Below are 15798 nucleotides of genomic sequence, written 5' to 3' on the forward strand. Positions count from 1 at the left end.
AGAAGTTATAGGTATTTTAGGTGGTTTAAGTGTTGTACCACTTTTTGTGGTAATGGCTTTAGCTGTTTCATTTCGGGGATTAGCATTTGTATCACAAGGTAGACTTCCCGGTTTTCTTTCACCTATTAACCTTGCTAGGTTACTTACTTCTTGTTCCAGATTTTGAATAGAAGCTTGTTGATTTCTAAATGCTTGAGCATTTTGTTCATTGGTTTGTTTCTGAGAGGTGAAAAACTGCGTTTGAGTTTCAACTAGCTTCGTCATCATATCTTCTAAATTCGGCTTTTTATCATCGGTTTGTTGTGGTGGTTTGTTTTGAAAATTTGGTCTTTGCTGATTGTAATTATTATTGGATACTTGTTGATTGCTAGGACCTTGTTGGTTGTTGTATGGAATATTTCGGTTATAATTCTGGTTTTGATTGTAAATCGGTCTTGGCGGTTGATAATTATTCTGATAATTATTTCCAGGCCTTTGGTTTATGTATGAAATATTCTCTCTTTGTTCCATTGTTAATTCAATACTGAGACAATCTTTTGTCAAAAGTGGTCCTCCACACTGTTCACAACTAATTCGTATTGAGTGAATATCTTTAGTCATCTTTTCCATTCGTCTCTCCACAGCATCTATCTTTGCGGAAATGGAATCTAAGTCATGGCTAGAATCGGCTCTAGCTGCTTTAGATGATCTAATGATATCTTTTTCTTGGTGCCACTCATGTGAGTGGGAAGCAGTGTTATCAATAATTTTGTAAGCATCAGTTTCGGTTTTCTTCATAATAGAACCACCAGCTGCTATATCTATGTCTTTTCTTGTAGTGATGTCGCATCCTTGGTAGAATATTTGTACTATTTGACAGGTGTCTAAACCATGTTGCGGACATCCTCTTAATAACTTTCCATATCTTGTCCACGCCTCATATAGAGTTTCATTTGGTTTCTGTGTGAACGTAACAATTTCTGCTTGAAGTCTTACGGCTTTAGATGCAGGAAAGAATTGTTTAAGAAATTTGTCAACTAAAACGTCCCATGTATCGATCGCCCCTTCAGGTAACGATTCCAACCAATCTTTGGCTTCTCCCTTTAAAGTCCAGGGAAATAACATGAGATATATCTGTTCATCCTCCACTTCTCGAATTTTAAATAGTGTGCAGATCCTATTAAAGGTATGTAGATGTTCATTTGGATCTACCTTCGGCGTACCACTAAATTGGCATTGATTAGTCACCATGTGTAGAATTTGTCCTTTGATTTCATAATCTGGCGCATTAATGTCTGGATGAGTAATTGCGTGACCTTGGCCAGTGCGTTTAGCTCTCATTCGGTCTTCCATACTTAAAGGTTCCAGATTCTCCATAATTGAATTTGTTGAATCGGTATCACTAGATGATTCTGATTTAATGGTTCGTTCCTCAACAATCTCTGTTTGAATGATTGGTGGTTCCGGAGGAAAGTTTAGTGGTTCAGGATCTACGAACCGTTCCTGAATATTTTCCGGATTCTCAATTGTGAGGTCGGGTTCAAAAAATGGATTATCGGAAATTTGAACTGAAGTACTTGGTCGACTGGATGACGATTCTAAAGAAAAATCAACGGCGGTAATATTTGCTAAATGTCTTGATCTAGTTACAGGTGGTGAACGTACAAAAGGTGGTGAACGTCTTGCTCGGTGCATTCACTGAATATCCTATTAGTTTTAAAAGGAAAGAAAAATTATAATAAGTTATCCAACCAATAGACTTTTCTGATTTTGCCCACGTTTCGAATAGCCAAAAGATGCAGCAGAGGGGCAGGATTCGTTTGGTCTCAATATAATTGAGGACTGTTTGGCTCCAATAACCCGGTCCACGTACAAATCCAACTATTACTACGAACCAGAAAAATTTGATGTCTATCAATTTAACCACTTAAAATAAATTTTCGTAATTTTAAGAAATTTAGATAAGAAGTAGAATAAAAATCTATGTCCTAAAAACTAGAATAGCGAGAAATAAGAAAGAAAAAGAGTTCGTCGAAAAAGGTCGAAAAAGAAAAATGGTTGAAAAATAAAAGGTGACGAAAAAATAAAAGAAACTAAAAAAATACTTAAAAATACTTGACTAACCTAACCTTATTACTACAACTAACTTAAAATTATAATCGCAAATTGAAATTACTAATTGGAATGATAATTGATACATAGGTAAAAGTCGTCTAAAAATATTAAAGCTTACAGGAAAAACTAAATCCCAAATGGAAATAACTTAAAAATAAACTAAAACTTAAAAAGGCGTCGCAAAATTCTAAAGCACCTAAATCTTAGTCTAAAGAAAAAGCACTTAAGGAATTCTACGGCAAAGCCTAAAAATCTAGGAGTAAAAATGACTATAGCAAAAACTAAGTTTAAAATTAAATATGAGCTAAAAATACAAATATTACGCTAAAACGATTAAAAAGGGACAAAATATAAAAATATACAAAAAGTTGTAAAAAGTACAATTTTTATAAAAATATTATTTTTATATTATTTATTTAATAAAACTACTAATTTTACAATTTAATTAAACTTAATAAACTAAAATATAAATTAAATAAAACTTAAATTAAAATAAAACTTAATTATAATATTAATAATAATTAGGGTTAATAATAATTATAATTAATAATAATCCGTAATAAATGCAGTTTAGGGTTTCTGTCGGTGTCAGAGAAACTCCGCGAGTTGCGGTAATTTATGAAGAAAACCCCGCGAGTCGCGGGGTTCAGAAATTCAGACGACAGCTTATTAAATTCGACGCGTTTTTCTTTATTTATTTTTTTTTTATTTTCTGTTTTCTGTTTTTATATAAATAAAAGATATTTAAATAAAACTTATATTTTTATAAACTAAAATAAAAATAAAGAAACTTATAAAACTTAAATATTTAACAAAATCTTAAAAATACTTATATTTTTGTTTTTCTTTTTATATTTTTGAATAATTAAAACGTATTTTTACAAAAACGAATTTTAATAAAAGTTAACTAAAATTTTTTTTTTTTTTTTTTTTTTTTTTATATTAGCGTTGCGCTTCCGGCGTTTAAGAGTGTCCCCAGCAGCGGCGCCAAAAATACTTGATGTCAAAGCTAAGGGATACGAAATAGTTTATATTTTACTAGGAAAAACTATTAAATACGATAAAATTTTACACAAGATATTTATTTATTTATAGAATGGATATACTTAAACCTTGCTACAACACTTATAGGCAGTGTACCTAATCGTACAGTAGTGTAGTTTTTAGTAAGTCCGGTTCGTTCCACAGGGAATCTTTTAAACAAAGCTTAACGCTATATTAATTTACTTTTATAAAAATACAAACATATATCTAAGTAATTTTATTATAAAGGGGGGTTTTTACCGTTTAATGACCGGTTTGTCGATTTTAAAACTTTAGTCGCAGTTAAAACCTAATGTAAAATATTAAATAAATAAAAGACTTAATTTAAAGCGTAAAGTAAATAACGATAATGAAATTGCGAATAATAAAAGTGCGATAAAATAAAATTGCGATAATTAAAAAGTACAATAATTAAAAGTGCGATTAAATAACAATAAATAAAAGTGCGATAATTAGAAGTGCAATTAAATATAAAATAAAGGAAATTAAATATGAAATAAAAGAATTATGCTTATTTAAACTTCCGTAATCATGATGTTTGACGTGTTGATTTTAGTTTTATGCCCATGGGTTAATTGTCCTTTGTCCTGAATTATTTAATATGTCCGTCTGGTTTTTGTCCATAACAGTCCATCAGTCGTAAATATAAAGTGCGAGTGTCCTCGTCAAATTATTCTTATGCCCGAAGTTAAATATTCCAACTAATTGGGGATTCGAATTGTAACAAGGTTTTAATACTTTGTTTAATGAATACACCAGGTTATCGACTACGTGTAAACCAAGGTTTTACTACTTTGTTAACAATTACACCAATTACCCTTGAATGTAATTCACCCCTGTTTCAACAAGTTTATTAACTATTAATCCATTTCCGTGTCCGGTTAAATGAACGATTATTCGTACATATAAATACCCCGCCCATCGTGTCCGATCGAGTGTATATGGTAATTTATAGGGACGCCCAATTGTAAATCTTTATATTAACATTAACAAACTATCATTTAGTTAAACAAATATAAAGCCCATTAATAGCTCATAGTCTAATTTCCACAAGTGTCGTTCTTTTGTCCAAACCCCAATTATGGTACAAAGCCCAATTACCCAATTTTAGTAATTAGCCCAACATCATGATTACTTCGTTTTAAATAAGCATAATAATAACTTAGCTACGAGACATTAATGTAAAAAGGTTGAACATAACTTACAATGATTAAAAATAGCGTAGCGTTACACGGACAGAATTTCGACTTACACCCTTACAACATTCGCTAACATACCCTTATTATTAGAATTATAATTAAAATTAAAATATAAATTATAAATATATATATATATATATTTTACGTATGAGAAGAAGAAGAAAAAGATTATTTTTACGATCAGAATTCGGTTGGCTTTATAGGCAGTTTTTCATTTTGGGGCTCCGCGACTCGCGGCATTTTTGCCTTCAAACTCCGCGAGTCGCGGAGAATGAAATTACAGCTCAGTCCCTTGGAGTCTTTCTCTGCCGACGGTTTTTATTTATAAATATAATATATATATAATTAATATAATTAATTATATATTATATTATATTTATATACATAGTTAACTTGTAATTTTTAGTCCGTTGCGTCGAGCGTTAAGAGTTGACTCTGGTCCCGGTTCCGGATTTTCGAACGTCCTTGCGTACAATTTAATATCTTGTACTTTGTGTTTTGAATCTTGTACTCTTGTAATTTCGAGACGTTTCTTATCAATAATTGGAACCTTTTTGATTGTCTTTTGTACTTTTGAGCTTTTTGGTCGTTTGCGTCTTCAATTCGTCGAATCTGTCTTTTGTCTTCACCTTTTATTATTTAAACGAATATCACTTGTAAATAGAACAATTGCAACTAAAAGCTTGTCTTTCTTGAGGAATAATGCTATGAAATATATGTTCGTTTTTAGCATTATCAACAACTATGTAAATAGTATCAAATTCCTATATCTTAGATATAGTAGACATCTTTGTAAGAAAACATTTTGATGATTTCATCTCATAATAAGAATATTTTTAGAAAGAATTAATATCCAACGGATACCCAATAACCCGCTTAATTCAATGGATATGGATGTGGATAGATGAATCATATTTAAATGGACATGGATATGGATATAGATTTTAAAAACCAAATGGATAAGGATATGGATATAGGCACACCCGATCCATATCCGATCTATTACCATTCTTAGCGCCAAGGTGTGCAATTCACCTGGTTACAGGTCTCGTTGCTCAGGGGCTCGTCACCCAAGGGTTTTACTCGTTAGTGAGAACCTAATGTGATTGTCGCTAGGGAGGTTTCTTCGGCGAACTAAAAAAAAGAATGCTGCTTTTTAAAATTCGTTAACACGTGAATTTCGAATATTTAAATAACAGTTAATATGGAAATAATAATTAATTATTATGTACAATAATTTTCTACATGTTAACGTTCATTTTAAAAGTTGTGTTATAATAATAACAGAGAAAGGACTTATAGCGTAGTGGTATTCGATGAGTTTTACAACCAAAGAGTTTAGGGTTTAAGCTCCGTATTGAGCAAATATGTGGATTACGATGCTTTTATTCTTTGATGACTGGTAAAAATGTGTCTCAACCTCTGGCACTAGGTTCGAGCCTATTGTTGCTCAAACTCAGTTCAAGCAATCGAGTTCGAATAAATTGTTGTTCTAACTCAAGTTTGAACTAACTGTTGTTCTGACTTTAGTTCGAACCAATTGTTGTTTTGATTCAGTTTAAATGAGTTCGAACTAATTGTTTGAACTGAGTTAGAACAACGTGTTTGAACTAAGTGTTCAAACTAAGTTAGAACAACAACTGTGTTCAAACTAAGTTAGAACAACTGGTTCAAATTAATGCTCAGGGTCGGCACACATTTTTACCGGTTCTTGAAGAATAAAGCCTTTTTTATACTTGGTACATTGGAACAAACATTGGCTAGACTCATTGGTGTATTTTGTAAAATATAAAAACTTAAAAATATGTCTATACAAGCTTTTAAAAAAGTGAACCCCAAGGATGGCCTAGTGGTAGGCTACTTCGGAATCTCCAAATAATCTAGGTTTAATCTTCACTTGCTGCACTTTGGTGCTTTGCATTTAGAAAAAAAACTTTAGAATCGTATTTTCGTTAGTTTCCATTATTCATATACGAGTTATAACTTGTTGGAATAAAAAGGCCTCACTTAGTTCTCAACACCCAGTCCAATGAAGACGTTGGAGAACTTAACTACACAATAATTAACGTGGAAACACCAAAAGAGAAAAACCATGAGCCTCCAAAAAGAAAAATTCACTATATAACAAATTGTTACAATCACATAAACCCGATAGACTATTATCTACATTTCTCTCTTAAATGGACTACACTATTACAAAGTCTTTAACTCACGCAAAATCTTATTGTGTATTGTTTTTTGTGCAAGTTGAAATAAGGTTTAGCTCTCCTTTATATAGGCAACTTCAAATTGTTCACCAACTTTAACTTGACCATCAAACATAACTTGACCACCAAGCACTACTTGGTCTCCTAGTTTACAATTTATAGAATATGAATTAATAACTAACAAATCTTCAATTAAATCAAATTACCTAAATCTCATAATCACCAACGTAGATGCTTCCTCGACGACAACTTTAAGATCCTCATCTTCGTGCCTCTAACATTATCTTTAACCCAATAATAGAGATACTAAAGCATCGGAGATTATCTAAACCTACTGTAACACCGACCATTTTTTTACAAAGCGAAAGACTTTAATTTAAAATAATGCAACCACGACAATATTACATTATTACACAAAGCCATGTCATATTAAGTTACAAACATGTCTTCAACATCATCACCCAATCCCAACAACAATACCTAAACCTACAGGGGAGGATTGTGGGGTTTAGTGCACCGCTAAGTGAATGGAATCTATCTACAACCTAAGCTTAAGCATCAATCAATAATAAATCCTTCAACGAACTGGCATAAAAGTAAAGACAATATGAGGATCGGTGGATTATACGGGAACATGACCATAGTTAATCAGGCTATAGTCTACTGATAGTCCTTTTTGCTGAATCAGTCTATAAACAGCAGGTTGAGACCCAACCTCCCTCGGCTAGGTTGACCTCTTACGAACTACAACCTCCCTAGGCACGGTTGAGAGTCCCCAGTCTCCTTAGGCACGACTGGTGTCACAATAAGTGCACATAAATAACATACGATTTACAGATCATGCAATTATCCAACTAGCATGACAATCACTACATTACACAAGGTAATCAAAATAATTCACAGTAGCATGACTTGCTACTTAAATTCTATCCGAAGATAGACCCACTGATGTGCAAAAAGTGTGTGCTATGAAGTGCTTACTTTTTTTTCAACTTTTAAATTTATATTACCCTAATTTACTTGTCAGTTTTAACACCCTAACGAGTAACAAAATCTGGTCAATGTAGTATAGTAATTAGTAAGTCAGGATCGTTCCACACGGACTACAGAAGCGGATAAGAGTTGTGTCTTAAATCGATAGCCTAATCCTTAGGAAAGAATTAGAGTTATTAAATATTATATTATATTATTAATATTATAAGATTTTGGTTTATTAAGAGCTTTCTAAACGATTATCTTATGAAGGATAGAATAAGAGTTTGTATTAAATTAAAGTATATTAAAAAGGAAGTGGTTACTTGGACTTGTAAAGCACGATAGAATCTATTAGATAGTTTCATTACTTACATTTATAAGTAGAACATAGCAATCATAGACCAATCACTATTCCTAACAGGCTAAGCTACAAATCACATAAAACATGCAAAGTAGGACCTAAAGCATATGTCAACTAAGTGGGTGTTCAAAGTTAGCATCTTAATTCATAGCATTTGAATAATCACATAATACATATCATCTTAATCTTATGATGGGGACTAAGTTAATATGCAATTAGGTTGACAAATAGATAAGCTAATAAACTTAATCAGATCATCTATAGTTACTAGCTTAATGAAATCTTAATCAAGTTCTCATGCAATCGACAATCAAACACATATAAACGAAGGTTCTTCGACTAGGCCTAACAATAGCAAGATTACTATGCAAGTGTAATTTATCATCTTTCTAATTCAATTCTAATAATAATAATCTTAACTTAAGTTTCATGCAATTCAAATACCTTGTTCGGTGTGATTAACCTAGACGATTAGATGAATCGAGTAAAAGCTTACTTTGAATTAGTTACTAGTTAATCATAACTCTTATTACTTAATCATTATGCATGTAAACACAAAAATCTTGATCATAGCAGAATTAAACAGAATAAATAATCATCACATAATCATAATTATACAGTTCTGGAAGAAACCAGAAACTGCACAATTCGAAGCTCGAAGCCGGTGGCTAAGGATTTGGAGGCCGGCGGCATCATCTTATGATTCCAGAAATTTGCTATTTTCATCCAAGTAACCACTATAAACATTTAGTTCATGATAGAAGACGAATAATGGTCATAAAATAAATACTTAGACATAATTAAATAAAGATGTGATAACATAAAGATGGAATTACCTCAAAACTTGAAGGTAAATTGAATAACTTGAATAATCTTGAATCCTTGAAGGATTTACATTGAAAGAAACTTGAAAAAAAAAACCCTAAAGCTAACAAAATTCGTAATCTAACCTACAAACTATGAAAATTTTCCGCCTCCTCAAATCAGCAAAATTCAGCCTCTATTTATAGATTTCAATAACCGACAGCTGAGCCGGCGGTTCAGGATCTGGGTCGGTTACTTTTTTTTCCAAGTTTAACTTTATATTCATGCCAAATTAACTTTAACCGCATTGCTTAGCCAGTGGCTTGGCTTCACCTTCTAGCGGCTTGTGTGTCTTCCGGATTAAACCAAATCTTTTCCATATTCATCTTGAACTTGAGCCTTATGTACACGCAATCCTAGTTTGTGACTTAGATGTTCCAGCCGGTGGCTCCAATGTATTTCCTTAGTCAACAAGTTCTTCGATTTTTGACTTGAATTCTGGAATTTTCTGGAATTTCTCTGCAAAGCCGGCGGCTAACCTTTTGACTTTTTTGCTCTTTTCTTCACTTTTTAACTTGTTTTATCACACTTTCTAAACAAACACATTAAAAGCACCTTTTTACAAGAATTTATATCTTTTATCCAAAAAGGTGTTAAAACTATATTAAGATGACAAGATAACGCGTAGAAAGCATGTATAATTCAAGCGTTATCAAGTTTGAAGAAGGCCATCTTTTGATTGATACTTAATTATTTTGGGGTCGTCTAAGAAGTTTTTATTGAATAATTAGGATGGTTGATGGGGATGCATTTTGAAGAGTTAGTTGGTTTAGGTTTGAATTTGATGATCTATTGAGGTTTGATTGTGAAGATTGTGCAAGTTTCAAGCTTGTGTTGATGTTTGCTTGATTTGAGATTGTTTTGGCTTGAAGACCATCATTTGAAGTCTATATATGCAATGTCTTAGAAATCAAAAGTCAAAGTTGTGAAATGGAAAGAGTTGGTGTGATATGCTATTAACAGACGATTTTATTTGTGCGGAGTCGTTAGGCCGCAGGATGTCCGGTTCGGTAGTACACAGTGTCTTCGTTTATTTATATTGTGCGGGGCCTAAATTTACTTTTACTTTCTAAGGTGTAGAAGGTGTAAGTTAACCTAGTGTCATATTTTTTTGCTGATTAACGAATTGAAGATCAAGTGGATAATTGCCTTTTAGTTAAATTACCTGGATAAAAGATAGTAGTTGTTTTTAGCTAAAAGTCCTAAGTGCAGAAAAGTAAATAAGTGGAAGGATATCCGGAGTATGCAGATCAGGGAAATGTTGACCAAGATATCAGTATTGGGTCAGGGAAAGGTAATTATGCTTATGTTAAGACTATGCTTGGACTGATGTAGATCTAGTTGGATGAGCCAATTACACAGACCTACTTGTCTCTGAACTCTCGGAGTTCTCTTTGAGCAGTGAGAAGTATGTCACTTGGTCGTATAATTGAAAGGTAACAATACCTCGGAGGTTATCCTCAGTAAAGCACTAGGTTTATTGGTGAGTTAAGCTCTAATCCTAACCCTCGTTATCAATTTAGTTAACTGAATAACAACGTGCCGTGTTGATTGAACACTGATCACAAACGGAAGGAATCTGTCGGTTTATTTGGCAAAACCTTAAATGAAAACTAACAACCATTCCATCATACTAATGAGATCATATCAATTCAAACATTATACATCATTACAGTTGATATACTGATAGTAAATCAGATAGAAATCTAATGAATACCTAAACAGTTGATATGACTAAGACCTTAGGCAACAATCAGATAAGAACATGCAATAGGCTTGGGTCACACAGTGAAGGCACTAACTAGATCTTAACAGCTCCTAAGAAGTCTCTTCGGAACAGTCAATATGCATACTAGGTCATTCATGTCTCAATTCCTAAGTTCCGTGTCCTAAAAGCGTATTAAATGCCTCTCGGGAACTCTGGCCATACCGAGTTCATAGAATCTTCAGATACAGTATAACCAGGGGTCTTAATCCTATGAAGTAGCTAATTTCATATAGGTGGATAAGTTCTGATCACAACCTAGGTTGGTTAATCCTTAAGATGCTAGCATACAAATCTATCAGACTTTCTAGTTCAGTATTATAACAGTAATCGTACTAAATTAACATAATTACGCTAACCCAAACTTCTATCATGGAAACATACAGATTAATTAAGCTATCATGGTAATATCAGAACGCATTATTAAACATAAAAAGTAAGAACACATGTTTAATACAAAAGACAAGCGTTTCTGATAAAAACCTGAAAAGGCCAAAGAAATCTGCCCGAGATCGCAGGGCCTCGCCGGGCTACTACTAAAGACTAACTAAAAGCTTGAAAATATGAAATGAATTACAAATTGAGTGTGTGTTGAAATGGATGGAGAAAGCCCTTTAAATAGACTTGAAATTTGTCTACAAATGGCTGGCAGGCCGTTTGGTAGGCCGTTTGCAAGGGCCATTTGCCAGGTTTGCCCGTTTAAGGTACCCGTTTGCTCTGACCGTTTAGCAGGCCGTTTGCCATACTGGCAAGCCGTTTGATAGGCCATTTGGCTTGCTGGTTTGCTGGATCGTAACTTGATTTCTTGTCTTTCACCGTTTTCGCTCTAGAATCTTCGTTTTAGCTCTGTTTTACTTGATTTTTTTTGCATCTCCTTTCATAATTACTTAATTTACAAAATCAACCGAAAAAGCGATAATTCTGCCGACAAAGTTTAAATCTTTATTGTTCTAGGGCTTAATATTGGGGATAAAAATATGACTTTTTGGCCGATATCAAATACCCCACACTTGGCTTTGCTTGTCCTCAAGCAAAAAGCGAGAATTTAAGGATCTTTCTAATAGACTCTCCCTTGCCCCACCCATAGATCTTTTTATTATGCCTTCATTGGAAGTCGAAACATCTTTCTAAAGTATTAGAAAAAGTTTCGAGCTTCGATGATTTGGTCGCTAGATTTCAATCGCGTCCATAGTGAAAAAGGCGTACTTTCCAACTCTCAGATGTAGAGTATACATGATCAGGCTCCTCACTAGCGGATCATTCATATCACTCAAGTGTTTAGGGTGTCCTATTCTAATTGTATCATCGCTCAGGAGCCAGTCGTGTAATAGTTCTCATCATAGGCTTGGTAAAGCATCGATATCTCCACCGGTTGAGTAAGGACGGCACTAATCTTCTTCCTAGGCATTCTTTCAAGAGGAAGATGGGTTATAGGGTTTGGTTGAAAATTTATGGATCGGTGAAAGGTATCCAGATCTTATTTATTTTTGATAGAATTGATAGACTTTGATTCTTTAGAGTATCCATTTTTGGATAGAGAACGGCCTGGAATTCGTAGAAGCTTTCTTCGGAAGAGGCGGATTTTGCTAAGACTTTGTCTAGAATTTTCTTTGGATCTTCCGGCATCCTTCTTTAGGGCAACTTCTCGGGTGTTCTTTTGCCTTATTTATAGAGACTTTACTCTTTCATCATCTTTTTTTTTATTTTTTTTCGGCATACCCTTTCTTCATAACTTTTGTCTTTCGTTCATGGTGCCCAGAGATGAAGTGATAATCCACTGAAAATAGGTCTTTGACCTATCAAAAACAATCAGGGGTTCGGAATCTTTCAACAAGTGCTTCTGAAGCGAATTTGATCGATCTATCTCTTTACTATCTTCGGATCTTTCGATTAATGGAAAGGGGAGTGAATGTGAATGGTGTATTTTGGGAGTGAATTTGGGATGAATATTTCTTATTTCTGATTCATTAACTCTTTATGTGAGTTGGTCGGTTTAAATTGCGTGGAGTGGAAACGGAAACAGATGGCTTTTTGTCTTCTCTATTAAGAATGATTTCGGAAGGAGTATCGCACCTACACCACGTATGGCGCTTACTAACCATTTGTCTTGAAACTTGTGTCAGGACCAAGTTCTAACTTGAACCGTACAACGGCACGCTCATCAATCGAAATGACAAAGTACTGTAGATTTGATGGGTCATATATATACTTTGGCTCTAAGATTCCTTACCTTTTTGGGAGTAGGGGTCGTGCTTGATCATGCGTAGCCTTTTACATATTTTCTTAAAAGAAATCGTTTGAAACAAAACATAAGTTTCAGCTTAATCGTTCCGTTCTAATAAATGTTCTGAAAACCAATTTCTAGCAATTTTATTAGATCTTTTGGGCAAAAACAAGGTAAGAATTTTTCGAAATTACCCAATATCCATTGCTTAATTACTTTTTGGACAAAAGAATTTTTCAAAACTTGGCATTTTGTGGTTACTTGACCTTTAAACCTTCAACCTTTACCCATTATCCCACACTTAGAAGATCATTGTCCCTAATGTTCTCTAGAAAGAATATTTTAATACTTTATAAATTAAGGACATTGACTTCTAAAATTTCTAAGTTAGTTGCGGGGGTTACCCCACACTTAGAGATTTTAGTGCGTTATAATCGAAATAGGTTTGAGGAAGGATTACTTCCCTATGGTCGTGTTACTTTCCTAGTGCTGGGCTCTCCTACGGTCAATCTCCTAAGTACCAATCTCTTTTGATAATATTTCTGCATGAAGAACAAAAAGAGAAAGGCAGCATTTCCACTATATATAACTTTTTTAGTACAATGCTTTAAAAAGATAAAACTAAAAATAAAGTAAAGTAAATTAGTTTATGGGATACTATCCTGGTCAATGTGCTGAGTCGGCACTGCGAAGTATCCGAAGGGATCATCATCATCCTCTAGTCTTGGTAAGTACTCAATAGGTTGCCCTATATCCAACTCAGGGCCTAGTAATGAATCCAGACATAGGTCTGACGGCAAATCCAGGTAGGATAGGCTTGGGAAAGGCTCCTTATCAGGTATGCTCCCGGTGATCTCAAATGCCTGGGCCGTTGGTGGCTCAACTGATATGTGAATAGTGACTAAGTGACAACCCTCAGGTAGCTCAGTGACTGGAACTGGCTTGGTGACTGGAGCAGGAGGCGTGATGTGAATAGGAGTAGCATGTGCAGGTATGACAGCTGAGTGAATTGAGGCTGGTGTGGAATGCCTGGGGGTAGCTTATCGTGTCGGCTGAACACGGCGCACTAGCCTAAATAAAGACGGGCCCAGAGTACTGTGCGGCATCCCCTCGCGCTGAAGGTATGCTCTAAGAGCTCGGTAGAGCCTCTGCTGGTCTTTGAGTAGTGCCCATGTAACACCAGGGTCACTTAAAGTAGCTCCATAGTATATCACCATCTGTGGCTCATGTGTCTCTGGTAGCTGTGTGTGCTCGGCAGGTCTCCTGGCTAGACGTCTAGATCGTCGAACGGGAGGAGCTGGCGGTGCTGTGCTAATGTCCTCCTCAACACTCTCCAATATCAATCGCCTTGGGCCTAATTGCCCTGTTGATGGCCTGTTCTGATCAGCACTACTTCCGGATGAGTAAATCTAGGAGTCCTCCTCCTGCGAACTGGGATGTACACAGAAGCTCCTGAACTTGGCATTGTTTTGCCTGAACACATTCAAAAAACTTGTAAGTACTAAGCGCAAGTACGACGCTTAGTTGTTAGTACATAGAGATAATATCTTAAGACTGAAAATAATCAAAATAATAATAAATAATAATAAAAGGATAAGCAAGGGGTGCCTCCCAAGAGCTCTTTGTTTATCAAGTCATTACAGCTCGACTTTTCTTTGCCAGATCTTCAAAATGGATCACAGGAGAAGAGGTGCTCCTCCTTATCGTAGTCTTCTAGATAAGCTTTTAACCGGTGGCCGTTGACTTTGAAGTTACCAGTAGGTCCTTCCAATTCCACGGATCCATGTGGAAAAGCATGTACAACTTTGTATGGGCCACTCCATCTTGATCTAAATTTTTCAGCGAACCTCTTGAACCAAGAATTGAAGAGTAGAACTTTATCTCCAGGGGCGAACTTTGTAGGAATCAATTTTGCATCATGCATAAGCTTTGTTCGTTCCTTGTAGATGTATGACGTTTCATATGCTTGATCTCTTAATTCGGCGAGTTCGTTTATCTGCATCTTCTGATGCTTTGCGGTAACTGAGGGGTCGAGGTTGCAGGTCTTCAGTGCCCGGAGAGCTTTATATTCAAGTTCCAGCGGAAGGTGACAGGCTTTTCCATAGATCATATGGTAGGGTGTATTCCCTAAACGATTCTTGTAAGCAGTCTGGAATGTCCACAAAGCATCGTCTAGTTTCTCAGCCCATTTATTTCCATGATGGCTGACAGTTCATTCTAAGATTCTTTTGAGTGCTCTGTTCATGACCTCTTCTTGTCCATTAGTCTGCGGACAATAGGCCGTGGACATCTTGTAGGTAACTCCGTATTGTTGCATCACCTTCATAAATTGAGTATTACAGAAGTGTGTGCCTCTATCACTTATTATAGCACGGGGAGCTCCAAATCGACAGAAGAGTCTCTTCAGGAAGTTGGTGACGACTTTGGCATCATTAGTTGGAAATGCTTGGGCTTCGACCCATCTGGAGACGTAATCTACTGCTACGAGGACATATTCTTTCCCATTAGACTTTGGGAATGGCCCCATAAAGTCTAATCCCCATATATCGAAGATCTCACAAGCTTGGATATTAGTCCAAGGCATCTCATTCTTCATAGAGATAATACCTTTCCTTTAGCATGCGTCGCAACGCTTTACAAGCTCTTGCGCATCTCAGAATATAGACGGCCAATAAAATCCTGATTCGTAGACTTTTCTTGCAGTTAAGTTTGCTCCATGATGACCTCCAGTTGGTCCATGATGACATTGGTGAAGTATCTCTGCTGCTTGTTTATCATCTACGTAACTCCTGATTATCTGATCAGGGCAAATTCTAAACAGGTAAGGATCTTTCCAGTAGTAGTACTTGGCATCCCTGAAGAACTTCCTTCTTCGGGAGGTGCTCATTCCATTCTGTACTACTCCAGCAACTAGGTAGTTGGCCATGTCAGCATACCAAGGAGTGACAGTAAATTGTGATCCTATGTAAGTTTGTCCTAAACTCATAAGCTGTTCTTCTAGAAATTTATCTCTGATAACTTGTTCAGTAAGTTTTTCCATCGCTGGGTTCTCCAAACGACTAAGA

This window comes from Rutidosis leptorrhynchoides, chromosome 2 (assembly GCF_046630445.1).
Source record: "Rutidosis leptorrhynchoides isolate AG116_Rl617_1_P2 chromosome 2, CSIRO_AGI_Rlap_v1, whole genome shotgun sequence".
Classification (NCBI taxonomy): Eukaryota; Viridiplantae; Streptophyta; class Magnoliopsida; order Asterales; family Asteraceae; genus Rutidosis; species Rutidosis leptorrhynchoides.